Consider the following 17493-nt stretch of genomic DNA (forward strand, 5'->3'; position numbering starts at 1 on the left):
TTGTAGATGGAGGTCAGGAAAGGCTCCACTGAGAAGGCTGCGAGCATGTGGAGGCTGTGGATTTAGTGATGGAAGAACTTTCCCAGCAGAGGCACAAGGGGCCTGAGCTTGGTGTAATCAGGGAACAGTGAGGAGGCAGGCATGACTGCAGAGTGGTGGGTAAGTGGCAAGGGGCCAGAGTGGAGGGCAGAGGTGAGGGGCTGGGGGCAGGGTCCTTGGAAGCCACAGAGAGGACCTGCCTTTCACTAAGTAAGATGCACTCCGGACCTGAGCAAACCCTTCCTGAAGCAGATCCTGAGAGACAAAGAGGCAGCAAGGACCTTACCCTGCTGCATTCAGAGACCCCCAGTCTAGCCCCCGGCAGCATCCCGCCACTGTCCTTGGAGGAGGCTGAGGGAGGAAGGAGTTGGGGAGCCTTAGAGGTTTCCTTCGAAGATTCTTCTGTGCTGCAGCTCTCGCCTGTCGTGGCCCCAGGTGAGAAGAGGTGTGTGGCAGAGAGGCCGAACGGTACGTCCAGGAACTCGGCCAGAGCCCAGGTGAGGGTCCGCCAGGTCCTTCTGGCTGGCCATGCCCTGTGGACTGCATGTGAATGATGGAAGGGTGGGCAGAATCTTCCCTGAATCCTAGATATGGAAGCTTGAGTAAAGACCTTCACCCTTAGCCTCCATTTTTTTTTTTTTGAACCAGTAAAAGTGGGGCTAATATTCCCCTTCTGCTCAGAGCTTCTGAGGACTGATATTAACAGCACACTGTAGAGGGTCCCAGGTGCCATTCATAGCACTTTACAAACCTCTACTCACTTCACCCCCACTATGATCCTACAGGACAGGTACTAGTATCATCTCCCTTTTTGGAGCTGATGAATCTGAGGCACAGAGGCTAAGCACCTCGCCCAAGGTCACACAGTGGGTCTAGAGGTTGTGCTTTCTGCCACTAAATCATGTTAACTATGGGCCCTGCTGTCCCTCCTGGAGGCACTTCAGATCAGGGCTGGCAGGCACCCGAGCTCTTGGGACGGCACCATCTCCCCACAGGACCATGGGCCCCGTTTGGAGAGAGTAGAAGCCTTCCTGCGATGGGGGGGGGGGGGGCAACAGACCAGGAGCTACCATAGGGTGGAGACCTGTGCAGCCTCTACAGGGCCTGATCAGGAAGAAGAAGAGGCGGCTCTGTCCTGTCCAGTCCCCACCCCTGCCCCTCAGGGTCATCCCAACACCCAGAGGCAGGTGGAACATTCTCTGCCTCTCCCAGGACTGACTAAAGCCACAGGGAAGGACAGCTGGTGCTATGGGGAGTCCCGATGGCTTCCCCTGGCCTAGACCCCTCATTTGCATACCCTGACAGGGTGTGGCAGAGGTAGCAGGAGCAAAGGCTAAAGTAGCAGGCACTGCTAAAAGTGCTTTATCGTTTAATCTTCCCCACAGCTCTAGGAAGAAGGAGCCATTATTATTCCTGTTCTACATCAGAAGAAACTGAAGCACAGAGGACACTGCCTCGTCTAAGGTCACACACCTAGTGCGTGGTAAGGGGCAGTTTGATGCCAGTTTCACACAAACTTTTGGGGGCTCACAGAGCTGGGCTCAAACCCCCGCTCTGGGTTAATGTGGTGCTCTTCTCAGCTAAATGAGAAAGGATGTCCAGTGGCTGGCATGGGGCACTTGACACAGAAAAACGATTCCCTCCAAGCGAGATACTACACAGCTCCCTGAATGGGGGCTGAACTGGGAGTCTGGGCCTGTCCCCTCCGCACTGGCCAATCTACACAGTGGGGAGAGGGGAGGGTTGCTGGAGGGTAGACAGAAGAGGAGGGGGGCTTTAACGGGCCCCACCAGTCCTGATGGCCAAACGGCCACAGCTTCCTGAGGCCTAGAAGGGGGACCAAGGGAGAAGTGGAGGGAGGGGGTAGTCGGCAGAAGACGGAGTCTTTTGGAAATGCTTGTCCTGGCTCTGGCCCAAGGCCGATCTGTCTGGGGCAGGCACCTCACCTAGAAAACAGCTCTGGGCAGGAAGAGGGTGTCAACTCCAGCTGCCATAGATCCCACCCCTCAGGCTTGAACCCCACTCATAGCAGGGACCCTATGGCTTCCCCAGACCGACTATAGGGAAACCAAGAAAGCATTACCACCAAGGGTTACTTACCCACTTGCCAACTCCCCTTTCAATAGGAGCCAATGGTTACTGAGCACTTTTTACAAGCCAGACCCTGTCCTAGGCCTTCTTATGCTTTAGCTCATTTAATCCCCGTTGATCCTAAGGTAGGGATTACCCTTGTTTTTCACATAAGTAAACTGAGGCTCAGAGAGGTTAAGTAACTTGCCCAAGGTCACAGAGTAGCTAAAAGGGATTCAAACCCAGATGGAGTCCAGAGCCTGTGCTCTCATCTAGGGTGCTCTGCTGTCTCCTTTGACCTCGGGCTGCTGTAGACCTTCATCCAGGAAGACAGCCATGCCCAGGGGCTGGGGCCCAGCGCTGACTCCTGACCCCTGATCCCTGGCTCGGCTACTTGGTATCACCCCTTGGTTTCCTTAATGTTTAGGGCATGTCAATATTCTTCAGTGACTTCTGCAGCTAGGCCCCCACCTCTCCTACCTGATCAAAACTTAGAGCATCTTGGACTCAGTCCCAGAAAGTTAGAATAAGGAGGAAGCTTATAGCTAAGAGAACCTCTAGTCTAATTCCTCTGTGACACATGGGTAAACTGAGGCCCAGAGAACAGTCCTCAGCAAGCCCTGGGCAGAGAATCTTGGGCTTTGCTCCTGGGCAAGTGGGACAGTTAAAACAGGTTTCTGCTGGCTGACTCCTTCCAGTACAGGGGAGGGGGCACACGACGGGGTCCAGAGTGGAAAGTGGGACCAGGCTGGAGAGGCTTCTGGCTGGAAGAATTCAGGCTCACTTTACCACTTAGCCCTAAAGACCTCACAGGGATATATTCTGAGCACATTCTAACTTGGCCGTGGGGGAGGCAGGGAAGACCCATGTGCGCAGAACACACAGACAAAGGTCATCCTCTGCACAAACATTTTCTGGCCTCTATCCTAGACCTGCAAAGCCAGATGCCTACAAGAGGGGCCAGGAGGTCATGTCAATGAGTGAAAAGGCCAGGTGGGGCCTGAGGCCAGCTGAAGGGTGACAGCCAATCTAAAGGTCATCATTCTTTGGCTCTGGCCTGGGCTTGCCACAGCATCTGATTTTTCAAGAGGATCCAAAAAACAACATTCGTTTGTTAAGTTATATGTTTGTTTAGCATTGGCAACAAATGCAAACATGAGAAAAACACTGTTTGGATCAACAAAATGTGTCTAGAAGCTGTGTTTTACAATATGTGCTGTACAATATGCTGGCTCTGGGTTAGACAAAACTGATGCAGCGGGAACGAGACAGACCTGGTCCCAGCTCCCGGAGCTCGGGGTCTGGATGTGGAGACACTCTCACAGCATGTGTAGACACACATCCCTGTCTCCAAGCCACCAACACATCAACCAGTCCAACTCCGCTCTCTACTCTGTGCCAGCCCAGGTCAGATCAGAAGGGGAAGTGGAAGCAGAGAGCTGCCCTTGAGCCATCCTACAGCGGGGCTTTTCAGTTCGGTGAGGAACAGCACATGGCAGGGGGAAGGAGTTGGGGGACACGGAGGAGATGAGCCAGAAGTTGAGGATGGAGAGTAAGGAAGCAGGAGCTGGCGCTTGGGAATTGGTTTCGGGCAAGACCAATAAGGGCTTTGACTCTGCTTTATTCCAGACCCGACGGGGAGCCTTCACAGGTTAGCGAGGAGGGGAGATCTTACTCCCTGTTCCCCTCTGGCTTCTTGAATGTTTTTCCCTAGTCACAGTGACTCAAATCTCCACTCTTTAGCCTCACTCCACTCCCTTGCCAGTGGGTTGTCTGAAAAGGCCCAGGGCTCCTGGGAACCCACTGGGGGAAATGAACTCCTTTAGAGATGAAAAGGACCCATCTGGATGGTTCTGTGGCCCAAGTGTGATCCACATCTGCCTTGCCGGCTGCAGAGTGAGTGGCTCACTTGTCATTATCTCCGGGAGATGCCACATGCTTGCCCAAGGTCACCCAGTCTTCAGGGTTGCTGGCTCCCCCACAGCCTGTGCTAAGGGGGACTGCCTCAATTATCTTTGAATTTGCAGGCGGGGCTGCCAGGGTTCTGGTCTGGAGCACCCCAACCTCTTCTCCTGCTAGTCACATCCTCCCCCGTGGGTCAATGCCTGCAGCAGGTAGGGGTAGAGGCACTTGGTATTGGGAAGCGGGGAGAAGAATTGGCCACTCAGGCACTGGGGCCCTCAAGTCTGCAGCAGGATGAGAATCAGGTGCTTCAGGTGTGGGGTCAGAAATGCTCAGTTGGGCCTGACCAGGCCCACCTCAACTGGTCCGACCAAGCATGGCCTAGGTAAATGAGAACAGCCCAGAGGTCTGATGAACAGGAAAGAGCAGGAAAGGAGACCTGGATGAAGTGGGAAAAAGGACCTTGATTCCAACGCCAGGTACATCATGGACATTAGCTAAAGGTTTGTTGAATGAGTAAGTGAACAAAGGAACTCCTGCTGGGGCTACCTGTACCCAGAGTCCTACCCTCCTCAGCATCACTGCTTGCCTGCAGAGGGCTCAGGGAAAATACCCTGGCAGAAACCACAGCAGTCCAGAGTGCGTTCCCTTGGCATAGTCCAGTCCCTTGTCAGAATCTCTGATCCAGAATTTCAGAATACAACATCCCCTGGGCCTCTCATCTTCCCATGAGATGCAGGACTTGGGGGTCAGGACCTCACTGAGGGCCAGTCTAGGGTACTGCTTTGTATACTGCCTGGAAAGCTAAAGCAAGAACCTAGAAAGGTCCCTTGGTTGTCCAGGACACACTGACCCCACCTGAGGTTTGGCCCTGGGTGTTTTGGAGGAGGAAAGGCCTAGAGTTTGCTGCCCCTTGGGGCACATGGGGACAGAAAGGTGCCCTGACCTGAAATGGCTTCTTCATCCAGACTACCACCCCTCCCTAGAAGCCAGCGCCTCACTTTGGAAAGGGCTTGTCCCCTCCCTGTCCTGCAGGGAGCACGAAGTACGGCCTGGGTGAAGACCCTCCCCTGTAGCCCGGGTGAGGGGCAGTGGGATCACAGAGAAAATAAGGGAATCCCACCCATTCTCTCAAACACACCCTTTCCCTGTCTCTTGCAGACAAAGACACACACCCAAAGCCCCAGCCATCACCCTAGAGCCACACACTGCAGGCCCCCTCACCTGTGGACACCCCAAATCTTCTCTTCCCGGGGGTGGGGGGAGGACTTCACTTGAAAACTCAGCCTGGCCTGGGGGGGGAGGGGTACATATACTCCAAGGACCTAGGATCCAAGAGCTCCAGGCTCACAATTTTGGGGGGGTGAACTCTCCACCCTCTTCTCCCTTCTCCGGGGCGCCAGGGGATGTGCCACCACTCCCCCGCGGGGCCAGAAAGCTGCGTCCAAGCCCCAGGGCTAGAATGTGGGGTGGGGGAAGGGAGAGGAGGAGGGGGCGGCTCCTCCAAGCGAGACACAAAGAGACGTCCTTCAGCCTCGGCTCCATGGCGACGCTGGGGAGGGGGCAGCGCGCACCCTATACTTCCTTCCCCACCTGCAGGGCTAGGGACCTTGGCGGCCACTCACCTGCTGCCCCTCACCTGGGCCCTGCTTACCTGGGCTGGGGCCGCGGGGACGCCGCGGCAGGGGGCCTGGGCGCCGTCTCGGTTTTCGTCCTCAGCCCGGCCCGGAGGGCTCAGGGCGCCACAACCATGGGCTGGGATGAGAAGGGCGCTGCGAGGGGCTCAGTCGGCCCGGTCCCGCAGCTTTGGCGGGGGCGGGGCGGTGGTGCTCCCCGAGGCCTCTTGCTGGTGAGGGATAGCTCTTGCTGTCCTCGGGTCCCTAGATTTGGGGTTTCAGTGTACCGTAATTTGGGGGGTCTAAGACCCCTGATCTAGGGGCGTTCTGAGCTGGGTCTTCGTGTCTTGAGGTGTGGAGTTGTAGTGAGCAGGATCTTGAGGAGGGGTCCCCACAATCCCAGACAGGGGGGTCACTGCCTTCTAGGTCTTGTGGGGGCCCAGACTGAAGAGGGGGAGTCTTCTCAGTACCGCAGGGAGGTTGCTGTCTTCTGAATACGGAGGTAGTCTCCGCTTTCCCCAGCTGGGGAGTCGCTCTGTGTTGGATCTGGAGAGGCACCCCGCTTTCCTGGGTGTCTCTGGGTCCTGGATGTGGTGGGGGGACCCCCGCGCTCCCCGGCTGCGGGGGCTTGCTGAGTTCCGGCCACCGGCAGGAGCTAGGAGGAAGCCCCTCAGCCGCTGGGGGGCTCCGTCGCCGCCGCTACGAGCAGCCCGGCCCTGCGGTCCCGGACCCCGGCCTGGCCAGGGCTCTGGGTGCGGCTCCGGCTCGCGCTCTGCCTGGTGCTCGGGCCCCGGCCCCGGCGCCGGCGCCCGCCGGGGCTGCGCTCCATCGCGGCATCGCGGCTCCGCCCTCCGGCCTGCGCGCACCTGCCCGCCTGGCTCGTGGCTCCGCCCTCCGGCTCGCGCGCCGCCGCCCGCCCCTTTGTCCGCCCCGCTTGGCGCGCGCTCTCGCGCACGCACACTAATCTCGGCGCGCGCTCGCCCTCCCGCCGGGCCCTCCTGCCGCGCGCCGCTGGGCGCAGATTCTCCCCGCGCGGCGCCCCCACCCCGCCTTCCTCCCGCTCTGGGTCCTAGTGCCCGTGGACTGCTTCTCTCTCCTCCCAACCCCGTCTTTTCTAGGTCAGAGCCCACAAGGGGGCGAGAACGAGGTTAGAGAGGACTCGGGGGAGTCTGAGAGGGTCACCTGGTCCAGCTTCTTGGCCCCTGCGGGACTAGACTGCCCCAGACTGTCCCAGTCTTCTTGTTGGGGCGGAGCCTGTGTCTTTTTCAAGGAGGGAAATATCTAGCTATGCAATCGGATAGAAACCCTTCCATCCATTCATCCATGCACCCATCTGAACTAACAGACTACTCAGGGAAGACGTTCTAAACTGGGGCCTTGAGGGTTACGCCCAGGTTGCGTTTTTGACCCCTGTTATAAACAGGCAGCGTCTAGTCATGGGATGCAGCTGGGAAACACAATGCTCACCACATAGAAGGGAGGAAAGGGGATTCTAGGCAGCAGCATGTGCAAAAGCACTACCCAGGTATGAAGGACCATTGTCTGTTAACTGGAAACTGGTGACCTGGAAGGAAGTCGGGTGGGTGAGGGTGGAGATGAAATAAGGACAGCTCATCCTCCCAGGCCCTGTTTTCCTCTTATCAGCCACATCCATGCAGCCTCCCTCACACTATTTCTCTGAGAAGAAAGCCCCTAACACACCCTGCCCCTTTCCCTATTTGTCCACCCAGCATACTCTTCCCAGCCCCCACCCCCTACTGTTTCTAGAAGTTTTAGGGCCAGGGATTGCAAACTCAAGTACTTATAAGCGACTGGGATCAGGTGTAAGGTGATAGGGAATGATGGAGATGAAACAACCGGGAGCATGATGGGCCCTGTGTGGACAGATGACTTCAAGCAGAAAATTCATATTCTAACATAAAATCTTCCAACTTTTAAATGTTTGAAACTAGTTTCCCTAATTCAGAAATACTGAGTGGACCAACTGAAACATTTTTGGGGGTCAAATGTGGCCCATGGGCCAACAGTTTACAACCTCTGCCAGGGAGAATACTGCCTTATTTCCTACTTTGTCTCCCTCCAGCCTCTATCTAAACTTTTAAAAAAAGAATCCAAGTCCTTAAAGAAGTGGTGGTATACATATGCAATGGAATACTACTCGGCCATGAAAAAGAATAAAATAATGCCATTTGCAGCAACATAGCTGGACTTGGAGATCGTCATTCTAAGTGAAGTAAGCCAGAAAGAGAAAGAAAAATACCGTATGATATCATTTATATGTGGAATCTTAAAAATGACACATATTAACTTATTTACAAAACAGAAACAGGCTCACAGACATAGAAAGCAAACTTATGGTTACCATCAGGGAAGAGGGTGGGAAGGGATAAATTGGGAGTTTGAGATTTGCAGATACAAACTACTATATATAAAGTAGATAAACAATAAGTTTCTACTGTATAGCACAGGGAACTATATTCAATATCTTGTAGTAACCTATAATGAAAAGGAACATGAAAATGAATATATGTATGCATATGTATGACTGAAACTTTATGCTGTACACCAGAAATTGACACAATGTAAACTGACTATATGTCAATGTAAAAAAAAAAAAAAAGAATCCAAGTCTTATGTGACCATCAGCTCTGTAAAGTACAAGGTGAGTTGGATTGCTCCCCTGCATAAAATTGCCAATGACTCTCTGTTACCTCCAGGATAAAAATCTAATCTTATTCGAGTGTTCAAAGCCCTTAGCCTTTGGGGCCTCCTACCTTTCTCCTACTGAGGCCCCTCTCCTCCATTCAGCCTTGACGTCAGCCAGCGTTCCTAGAACATCTGCGTCTCATACCTCTGTGTCTTCATACATTTGGCTTCCTCTGCCTAGATCTTTCCCCTCTTCTTTGGACTCCAAACAACTTTTCTCCAAGATAACTCCTCTATGTCTGTCCCCGCTTCTCTCTCCTCCCGGTCCTGCCAATATTCCCAAGTTTCAAATTTCATCCTAACTCTGTTCTAATCCTCTCCTAGTAAGGCCTTATTGCCCAAAACAAACTAATGGAGGGGTCTGAGTTATTGGGCAGGTAACAGGGAGACTAGAGAGGGAGGAAGAGGAAAGAGAATATCTTCCTTTGTCTAACAACTGAGTCCCAGAACATTAGAATTTAGAGAGCAAGTCCTCTTTCTACAGATGAGGAAACTGAGGTCTAGAGAGGGGCAGAGGGCAAATCAGGCCTTGTAATGCTCCCAGCCATGGTTATCAAGTGCCATTCAAGGTCACTTTCTGCAGCAGCCTTCCCTGAATCTTTAACTGGGGTTTTGATTAATGAAGGTTTGCCAACATGCACTGTGGGTAATCAAATCCCCCCACCCTGAGCTCTGCAGGGTGGGAAGTCCTGGTCCCCAAAGGGGGCACAATCTTACCAGGGGACATAGCAAGGGTCCCGTTAAAATTTAAGCTATGGAGACTGCCAGGACACTGCAGACTCCATGTTTTCTGGGACCAGCGGGCAAAAAGAGGAGTCAGTGTCCTGACAGCAGTAATTGACCCTGATCAGTTACTAGAAGTTACTAGAAGTACCCTGATCAGTTATTAGAAGGTAGGGCTGCTTTTACAAGGTTGGCACAGAGAGAAATACACATGGAGCCCAGGGATCCATTGGTTACGATGACCAAGAGTTTAGACCCCTCAGCACTGCCCAGTGACCCATCAAGACCTGCCAAGGTGCCAGTTGTGGATAATTGAGAATGGATAGTGGAGGGGAGAAGGGATGAGTACCAGTTATGTCCCTGAGATCAAGTGCAGCAGGGGAGAGGGGAGCTGTAGTTCGTTCTACTAACCTCCCTCTTCAAAGTTTCTTCTTAAAAAGAGAGGCTCACGGCATCCACAGGGGAACTGCGCTGCACAAAGGGTGGGATGTGGCAGCCGTGAAAATGCACCGCCCATATCTCTGTCTGTAGGGAAGGTGACTGTTGAGGGCAGCAGCTGTGGAGACTGAAGTTTCACAGAGGAGGCTCCTTTGTTTCCCTCTAGCCCATCCCAGCCATGATTAAGCGCAGCAGAGACTAACTCGCCCAGTTCCTTTGAGACACAGGGCTTCTCTGATGGGCAACTTGGGATCAAGGGCTCCCCACTGGCTTTGTTGAAACTTTCTTAACGTTATTGCACTGCAGTCTAAGACTATTCCTATCCCATCTTCCTTCCTTCTTTCCCTTTTCCAAATCTTGGACCTGTTGCAGTCTGATGGTTCTCCCAGCCTCCTCTGGATCCTTTCTTAGTTTCCCTCCCAAGCATTTTTCCCAACAAATCGCTTGCATATCTGACCCCATCTTGGCCAGCTTCTTGGAGGACAATGTATCAGAACACAGGAACTAAAGCAGCTGTTTGTAATGCTGTAGTCCTTTTTCCTTGACAGCCAGAGATAACCCACTCTTGCCAGCTCAGAGTTTTGTATCCAGAGCAAATGCTGCCTTTCCAAGAGAGGGTCTTGATGGGTGTGATTTGGACAGCAGAAGACAAAAGAGGAAACTTGACCATGACCTCCAGAGTGGCACAGAACAAACACTGCAAGACCGAGATCTCTATTTAGAGTCCTCTGCCTGCCCACACCCCTCTCCAATGCTGACATGTCCTCATGCTCTCTGGGCAGCTGGTTGCTGCTCCTGTGCACAGGGAAGCACATGAAACCAGGAACCCCAGGACTTTTGATTATTATATACTTTCCCTTTGGCTGCATTTTCTATTCATTGATGGGTCAGAAGTTTCTGTTACAGTTTCGGGGAGCAGGGAAAGAATCACAATAGAGTCCCTGTTTTCTAGAATCTATGTATCATAATGTTTCAGATTTTATGAGTTTGAGTAACTCTACCGGCTGTACTGAAAGTGCTCTGTTAAGACATTGTTGGAGGGGAGGGATAAATTAGGAGTTTGGGATTAACAGATACACACTACTATATATAAAATAGATAAACAACAAGGTCCTACCCTATAGCACAGGGAACTATATTCAATATCTTGTAATAACCTATAATTGAGAAGAATCTGGAAAAGAATTTTTGATATAGATATGTATATATATAACTGAATCACTTTGCTACGCACTTGAAACTAACACAACATTGTAAATCAACTATACATCAAACTTATAAAAAGATCTTTAAAAAAAAAAGACATTATCTTGGCCATACTGACAGTCTCCATCAGTGGAACACTGATGGCATTTTGCTGTGTTCTGTGATGACCCTTATGGCTCCTGTCCCCAGTCATGACAGGAAGGAGACGTTCCTGGCTTGCTGGTCTGCATTACAGTGGTCTTGTTGTACAGGAATAATCTCTTCCCCCAGATGGCCACCATTATGCCATTGCTCCTAGTGACCGGCTCATGCAGCATGATCAGGGACCCTGGTGGCACTGGTGACTGAGCAGCTCAGGGAACCTATCTGGCTTAGGACACTGAAGACAGTGACATTTTAGGCAAAAGTACAGAAGCTTCTCAAAGCCAGGAGCAGGAGCATGCTAGGCTGCTGGGAAACACAGTTCAAGTGATAACTGATAAAGAAAACCAAGAGTCCACCAGAATGCATGATGAATCAGAAAGCAGACGGTGGGGCAGCCCAGGACGTACACCAGCTGGAAGCGATGGATCTTTGAGTTTCTCAATACTTTTTTGAAGAATATATTCTGTGAGAAACACAGTGTTCCAGCAAAAGTCCTGTTGGGATCCCCACCTCCCGTGTCAAAATACAACTCTGTGACTGTGGCCAGCAGGATGCCACCAGCAATGGGAAGTTCAGAGTGATGGCAGTGCAGAGAGGGAGGAACCTGCTTCTAGATGACACCGCAGAGCTGCTCAGTTGTACTTGGCACTGCTTTGAAGGGAATTCTCTTCCTGGCAGCTGAAAGCATGCCAACTGATTTGAGAAGACTATCTGGAGTGGTTGCCCTGGGGGATGGTATCCAGGAAATGGGAGTGGGGCTGGGGCAGATCATGGGAATTCATCTTTATCTGTCATGGTTTTTTATTGAAAATATCTGACACAAATATGATACAATGTTAACATTGATTCTAGCTGTGAATGCGCACAGGGTTACACTTTATTTTCTTTCACTTTTTCAAAATAATTTAAAGTACTCAGCGGAAGTGTTTCTAAACGGTATCTTAAAAAAACAAAGAGGGGGTGGTGATATAGCTCAGTGGTATAGCACGTGCTTAGCGTGCACAAGTTCCCAGTTTCAATCCCCAGTACCTCCATTAAAAAGAAAGAGAGAGAAGAAGATAACTTTTTCATGGTGTGATTCTATGTTTTCTAAAGCTAGGTCTAAGAAATGATGATCTTAATGATCCCATCTCTTCCTCTCCTAGGAACGTGGGGATGGGTAGTACATTTGGCTCCTTGGCTGCCAGCCCCCTGTACTGACTGCTCATGGTGGTTCTGAATGCCTGGGCTCTTTAGGGCTGGATGTGTCTGTTTCTCTGGGAAGTTGTAGAGTGAGGATCTGAGAGGACTTGGCTCTCCCCTGCCACACTTATTGCAGGGGACCAGGGAGCATCCTTTGGAATCCTCAGACCAGAGACAAGACTACACAGAGCCTGTTCAGTGCCCACTCCTTCCTTGGGTATGGGTCATCAAAGCCAGCCCCAGGAATGAGGACATTTGGAAGGAAACAAGTGCTGTCTTGTCCATACCCCTAGGGGGCTGGCTTTAAGGATGTCCTAGTTTGGGTTTCCCAGAAACAGACCCTGAGACAGGGATTTGAGATCAGGTTGGTTTTTGGGAGGTGATCTGATGGGGTAGAGAAGAGAGAGAGGAGGGCAGTGAAAAGGGGTGTGCCATCAAGCAAGTTATCCGTGTAGGACAAGAACTGACATACCCTGAACATGTATTATATCCCAGCTCCTGTCAGTCATCGGTGAGAGCTGCTGGGTGCGGGGTGCAGGCAGCGCTGCGGATGTGGGCAGAACAACCTGGAGCAGAGCAAGCCCTGGAGAAAAGAGGTGAGGATGCTGGCAAGTAGAAATTGGGAAGGGGCCCAGGAGATATGGGTGGGGAACGGACAGTGTCTGCCACAAATAACCAGCACTGAGAACGGGGTCCTGGGGCTGGAGTGATGCCTACCTGTTCCAAGAGGAGTGGAACTCCATTACACAGCATCATCTGTCCCCCATTTTTAGCAACCGAACCCCAGTTTTCCTTTGGGGACTCACATTCCTTGACATACCCTTTCCTATTCATTAGAGGTTCTGAAGGTGGGGCTCTCCTGTTCTACTCTAGGCTTATGACACAGCTCCCACCAGTCAGTGTCTACCAGCCCCCTGGCCATAGGGATTGTTTCTGAGATGGGTCTTTGCCCCATGGCAGGCCAATAGGATAGAACTCTCTTTCCATTGCACTGAGAGAGGGTGGGATGTAAGCCTGGAGTTGCTTCTACCAGAGAGAACCTTCCAGAGGGTGAAGCCAACACAGCAAAGCCAAGAGACGGAGAGCGTCAGAATCCCTGTGCCATCATTTGAGCCCCTGGATCTAGCCATGCCTGAAGATTCTGGACTTCTTGGCTGTGTAACCAAATAAAGTCCTTTTTGTGATTGGACCCAGTTAGACTTGGGTCTCTGTCACTTCCAACCCCAAGCTCTTTACACTGTTTGTAAATGTGGGTTTCTAAAGTGTTTAAAAATGCAGGGAGAGGGTATTGCTCAGTGGGAGTGCACACCTAGTGAGCATGAGGTCCTGGGTTCAATCCCCAGTGCCTCCCTTAAAACAAACAAACAAACCTCCCATCACCAAAAAAAAAAAAAAAAAAAAAAAAAAGTCAACAAAAAATGCAGGGGTAAATGAAAAGTCCTCCCCTCTCCCCCATAATCACTATTCCTCAGCATCCCAGGCTGTACAAGGGGATTCTCAGGCAGAGCCCAGCCCACCAGGAGCAGGAGTTTGGAATCTCTGGAGTCCAGCTCCTGCCCTCAAAGGGTGGTTGTTTTTGAGGAGCTGGGGGTGGTTCAGAGCCGAACATGCAGGGTGGGTGCCTGGGGTGCCACATGGGGCCCCTTCTTTAAGGATCAGGAACCTCTGGGTTCCTGGCCAAGGCACAAATGCATGAATTCACTTATTCCTGGGCACCTACTGTATGAGGGCACCAGGATAAAAGGGTGGGCTAAACAGACAATCCTTACTTTTGGGAGCTTCCAGTCTAGTAGGGGAGACACTAAACTAATCACACCCACAAATGTCAAACTCTGAGCTAAGTAGGTAAAGGGCCACCCTAGTGTTCAGGGCCCCATCTCACTCCTTCCTGCTTATTGCTGATTGGCCATCTCTCCCCTGGAGCCCACTGAGCAGCCCAGACAGTTTCTCTCCTTCCCACCTTCGGGATCTTGTACTTCTCAATCCCAGAAGTTCCATCTTACATCTAACCCACAACCTGCCTGCTGCTGGCACCACCCATTTTCTTTACTTTGGTCCCAGAGGAGGTGAAGGTTGTTGAGCACCTTTTCATATTACCTCACTTCTCAGGGATGAGTCTTTGGACATTTATTAGGCATCTAAGATGTGCCAGGTGTTTCCACAAGGTTAGGCCTTCCCCTCCATGGGGAAACTGAGGCACAGAGCATAGAGGTCCTGAACTAACAGGGCCAGCCTCTTACACCCTGGAGTAGGAGCAGGATACTGTGTCATGTATCCTTCTTGCCACCTGTCCCTTTAACCTCTCCCCAGCCAAGATTCCCTCCCAGATGGCAGCTTCCTGTGGAGTTTCCAGGCCCAGTCTATTGCTGGCACCCCAGAACTTGCCTGGGGGTCTCCCTGACCCCTGGGGACACCACCCTCTGGCTGTCCTCTCCGTTCCTGCAGCCCCTCACCCGCAGGGACACTTGGTCCATTTCTACCACCCACTTATTTAACAAACACAGATCTGTAGTGGGCCAGGTTCTAAGCGTTTTACATATATTAACTCGTTTAAGCCTCACAAGGACTTTACAGTGTGGGTGCACTATCACTGTGGTCCCGAGACACAGGGAGGCGAGGAGTTGTAAGGTTCACACGCTAACTGGGGCTGGAACCCAGGCAGGCTCCAGCATCCAGGCCCCTAACCACCCCGCTGCCCAGCCCATCTGTCCCAAAGAGCCCTCACCTCCTCCTCTCACTTGACTCCCCATATCTCGTTTCCATCCCTCTCCCCACCTGTCTCTCTATCTCAGTTTCCACTCCTCTGCCTGTGGGCTGCTGCCTGAGAGGGACAAAGCTCTGGGCCTGGGCCTGGACAGAGGGACCCAGGGTGGAGGCCTGCAGTGTTGGAAGGGCCAGGCCCCACCCTCATCCCTTCCCAGGCTGCTGGAGGCTTGACTGAGCCAGGGGCCTGGAGGAGGTGGGCAGGGTTGGAGCAGGAGGGGGCTGGGTGGAGCCAGGCCTGCAAGCCCTAATTAAGTCAGTTAATTAGGTGGGGAGGAGAAGCCCGTGGGAGTTAATGAGCTTGGCTAATTAAGTGGATCCTGGAGAATGGCTCAAATTCTAGCGGCTGGGGAGAGATGGGGGCTTAGGCAGGACGGAGGGAGGGGGGATGAAGTGCCTGGCGCCACCCCAGTGTCACCAGATCTGCAGTCACTCATGGGCTCTGAGGCCACTGAGGCCAATACCAAGACCTGCAGTGACCCTCAGGGTCTACAGCCACCCCCAGGGTCTGGTCTAAAGTTACCATAAGGGTCTGGCGTCCTCACCAGGGCCATGTATGCTATTGATGCTTGGGTTGAAGTCACCTCCGAGGCCTGGTCCCCTGTTACCCATCCCTCAGGGGTTAAAGCTATATTTATTACCCTTTGAACATTTTAGGGCATGGGGGCAGAAATCGAGCCCTGACCCAGGGACCCTACAGAGCAGCCACGACAACCCCTGTGACAGGTTGGGAACCATGACTGCCACCCACACATCCCCCAGGTTTAAGCTGACAAAGCACTCGCTGTCACTGCCAGAGGGATCCCAGCTCACAGATGTGGCGACTGAGGCCGAGAGGAAGGGCCATGGCCAGGCTCCTTCTCAGCCCACTGCTCACGCTCACGGCACAGATGCAAGGCAGGTAGTGGGGAGGGCAGAGGAATGTTCTCTTCCAGGCCTGGGCTGGTCCCCTGGGAGGCCAGCAGCTGGCCCAGGAGCCTGGGGGCTTTCTCTTGCTTGGCCCTGTTTTCCTCTCATCACGGGGTCTTGAGTAACAACAACAACAGCAGCGCCCTTGGCTACAGCACTTGCCATTGTGAGGGATGCGTCCTTGACACCAGGGCCAGCTACCCAATGGGGGAGGGGCCCTCTTGTTCAGGAAGCAGAACAAAAGCTTTCCCTTTCTACCCAAGCCGGTCTCTCAGCCTGCCATGGTGTTTTGCATTTGCTATTTAATGTCATGCTCCTGTGGGCACGGGGATGCTCTTGGGGCTGGTGCAGACCCTCAGGGTGCCTGGGGCCACCTCGATGAACATCCAACATGGAGCCTGCCTGCACCCGGGCCGCTGCCAGACAAAGGACAGCAGTGATGATTGGCGGGAGGAAGGAGTGCGTGGCCAAGACCCCATCCAGGTAATGTGAGGAGTGGGATTGATCACTGTACCTACTTCATTGTCCCATCAGACCTCAGTCACACTTCAAAGATGAAACGATTAAAAATTGCAAGATGCCAACCACAGAGCAGCAAAGCCCAAGTTTGGGGCCCAGCGCGGGGACGCTGGTCACACTCTGCATGACACACGCAGTCTGAGTCCTCAAGCCACTTTGCTTACTTCTGTTACTGCCCTCATTTCTCATATTCATTCATTCGTTCATTCATTAATTCAATTACCAAATAGTATTGAATGCCTTCTATAGGCTAGGTGCTGTTTGCAATGAATCAAACAGAGAAAAATCCCTTCCCTCATCCATGGTAGTGAGGGGAGAAGGCAATAAACAGGATTCACGAGTAAATGGTTCTACTTCCCGGGCTTAGTGTGAGGGAAGACATAAAGCAGGGAGGAGACAGGGCATATAGGGAAGTCCTCACAGAGTAGGATACATTTGAGCAGAAGCTTGAAGGAAGTGATGGAGGAAGGGAGCCATGCAGATATGGGGAGAGAGGAGAAGTACAGTGGGCCAGGCAGAGGGAACAGCTAGTGCAAAGGCCCTGAGGTCAGGGTATGTGCTTGGGATGCTCAGAACAATGTGGAGGCTGATGGAGCATGGGAGGAGAAGAGAGGTGATGGGGACAGTTCATTCAGGGCCACTGTAAGCTTTTTTTCATTGACTCTGAGTGGAATGGGAGTCCTTGGAGGGTTTTGAGCAGTGGAGGGATGAGGCACTTTGTAGGTGTTAAGAGGTTCCCTCTGGCTGCTGTGGGGAAGACAGACTACAAGAGCAAGAGCAGAAGTGAGGAGGCTCCTGTACCTAGCCAGGTGAGAGAAGAGAACAACAGGCCACACAGTAGAAAAAGAGGTGAGAAGTGGCAAGATCTGCTGACAGACTGGATAATGGAGTGGTATGTGCATGTGTGTGTGTGTGTATGTGTGTGTGTGCAGTTTGCTCTTGGCCCCTGGACCGTGAAGTTCCACAAATGCCTGAGGACAGCAAGCAGCTCTCTGGCCCCCAGGATTCCTTGACCCTGGGAGTTAGCTCACATTTCTGGGGCACCCCACCCCTCTACCTCTGCATTTATGCCTGCCTTGGGCCAATGGCTGCAACATGGACCTGTTTACATGAACCCTCTTTGGTATAGTTCTCCCTTCACAGGGTTGCAGACTGAGATGCTTGTGGGGGCCAGGGAGGGGCTGTGAATAGGGCACATGGCCCGGGTGGGACAGTGGTGAGCTGGAGAGCACTGGCTCATCTGAATGGTCCTCTCCTGTGACCTGTTACCTGTGAC

At 52.5% G+C, this 17493-nt stretch overlaps 1 protein-coding gene across 2 annotated transcripts in view; it reads right to left on the reverse strand.

Moving 5' to 3' along the window:
- Nucleotides 1–17493, reverse strand: part of SBK1 (SH3 domain binding kinase 1) — a 47056-nt gene that overhangs the window by 16936 nt on the left and 12627 nt on the right. The window contains exon 1 of one of the 2 annotated variants that reach the window (XM_074346149.1): nucleotides 5666–6624. The exons of the other annotated variant lie outside the window; for it this stretch is intronic. The gene's annotated coding sequence lies outside the window, so the exon portion shown is untranslated. Of the gene's footprint in view, nucleotides 1–5665; nucleotides 6625–17493 lie in introns of those variants that run through there. 2 annotated transcript variants of the gene reach the window in all.

Source organism: Camelus bactrianus, chromosome 18 (genome assembly GCF_048773025.1).
Source record: "Camelus bactrianus isolate YW-2024 breed Bactrian camel chromosome 18, ASM4877302v1, whole genome shotgun sequence".
Lineage (NCBI taxonomy): Eukaryota > Metazoa > Chordata > Mammalia > Artiodactyla > Camelidae > Camelus > Camelus bactrianus.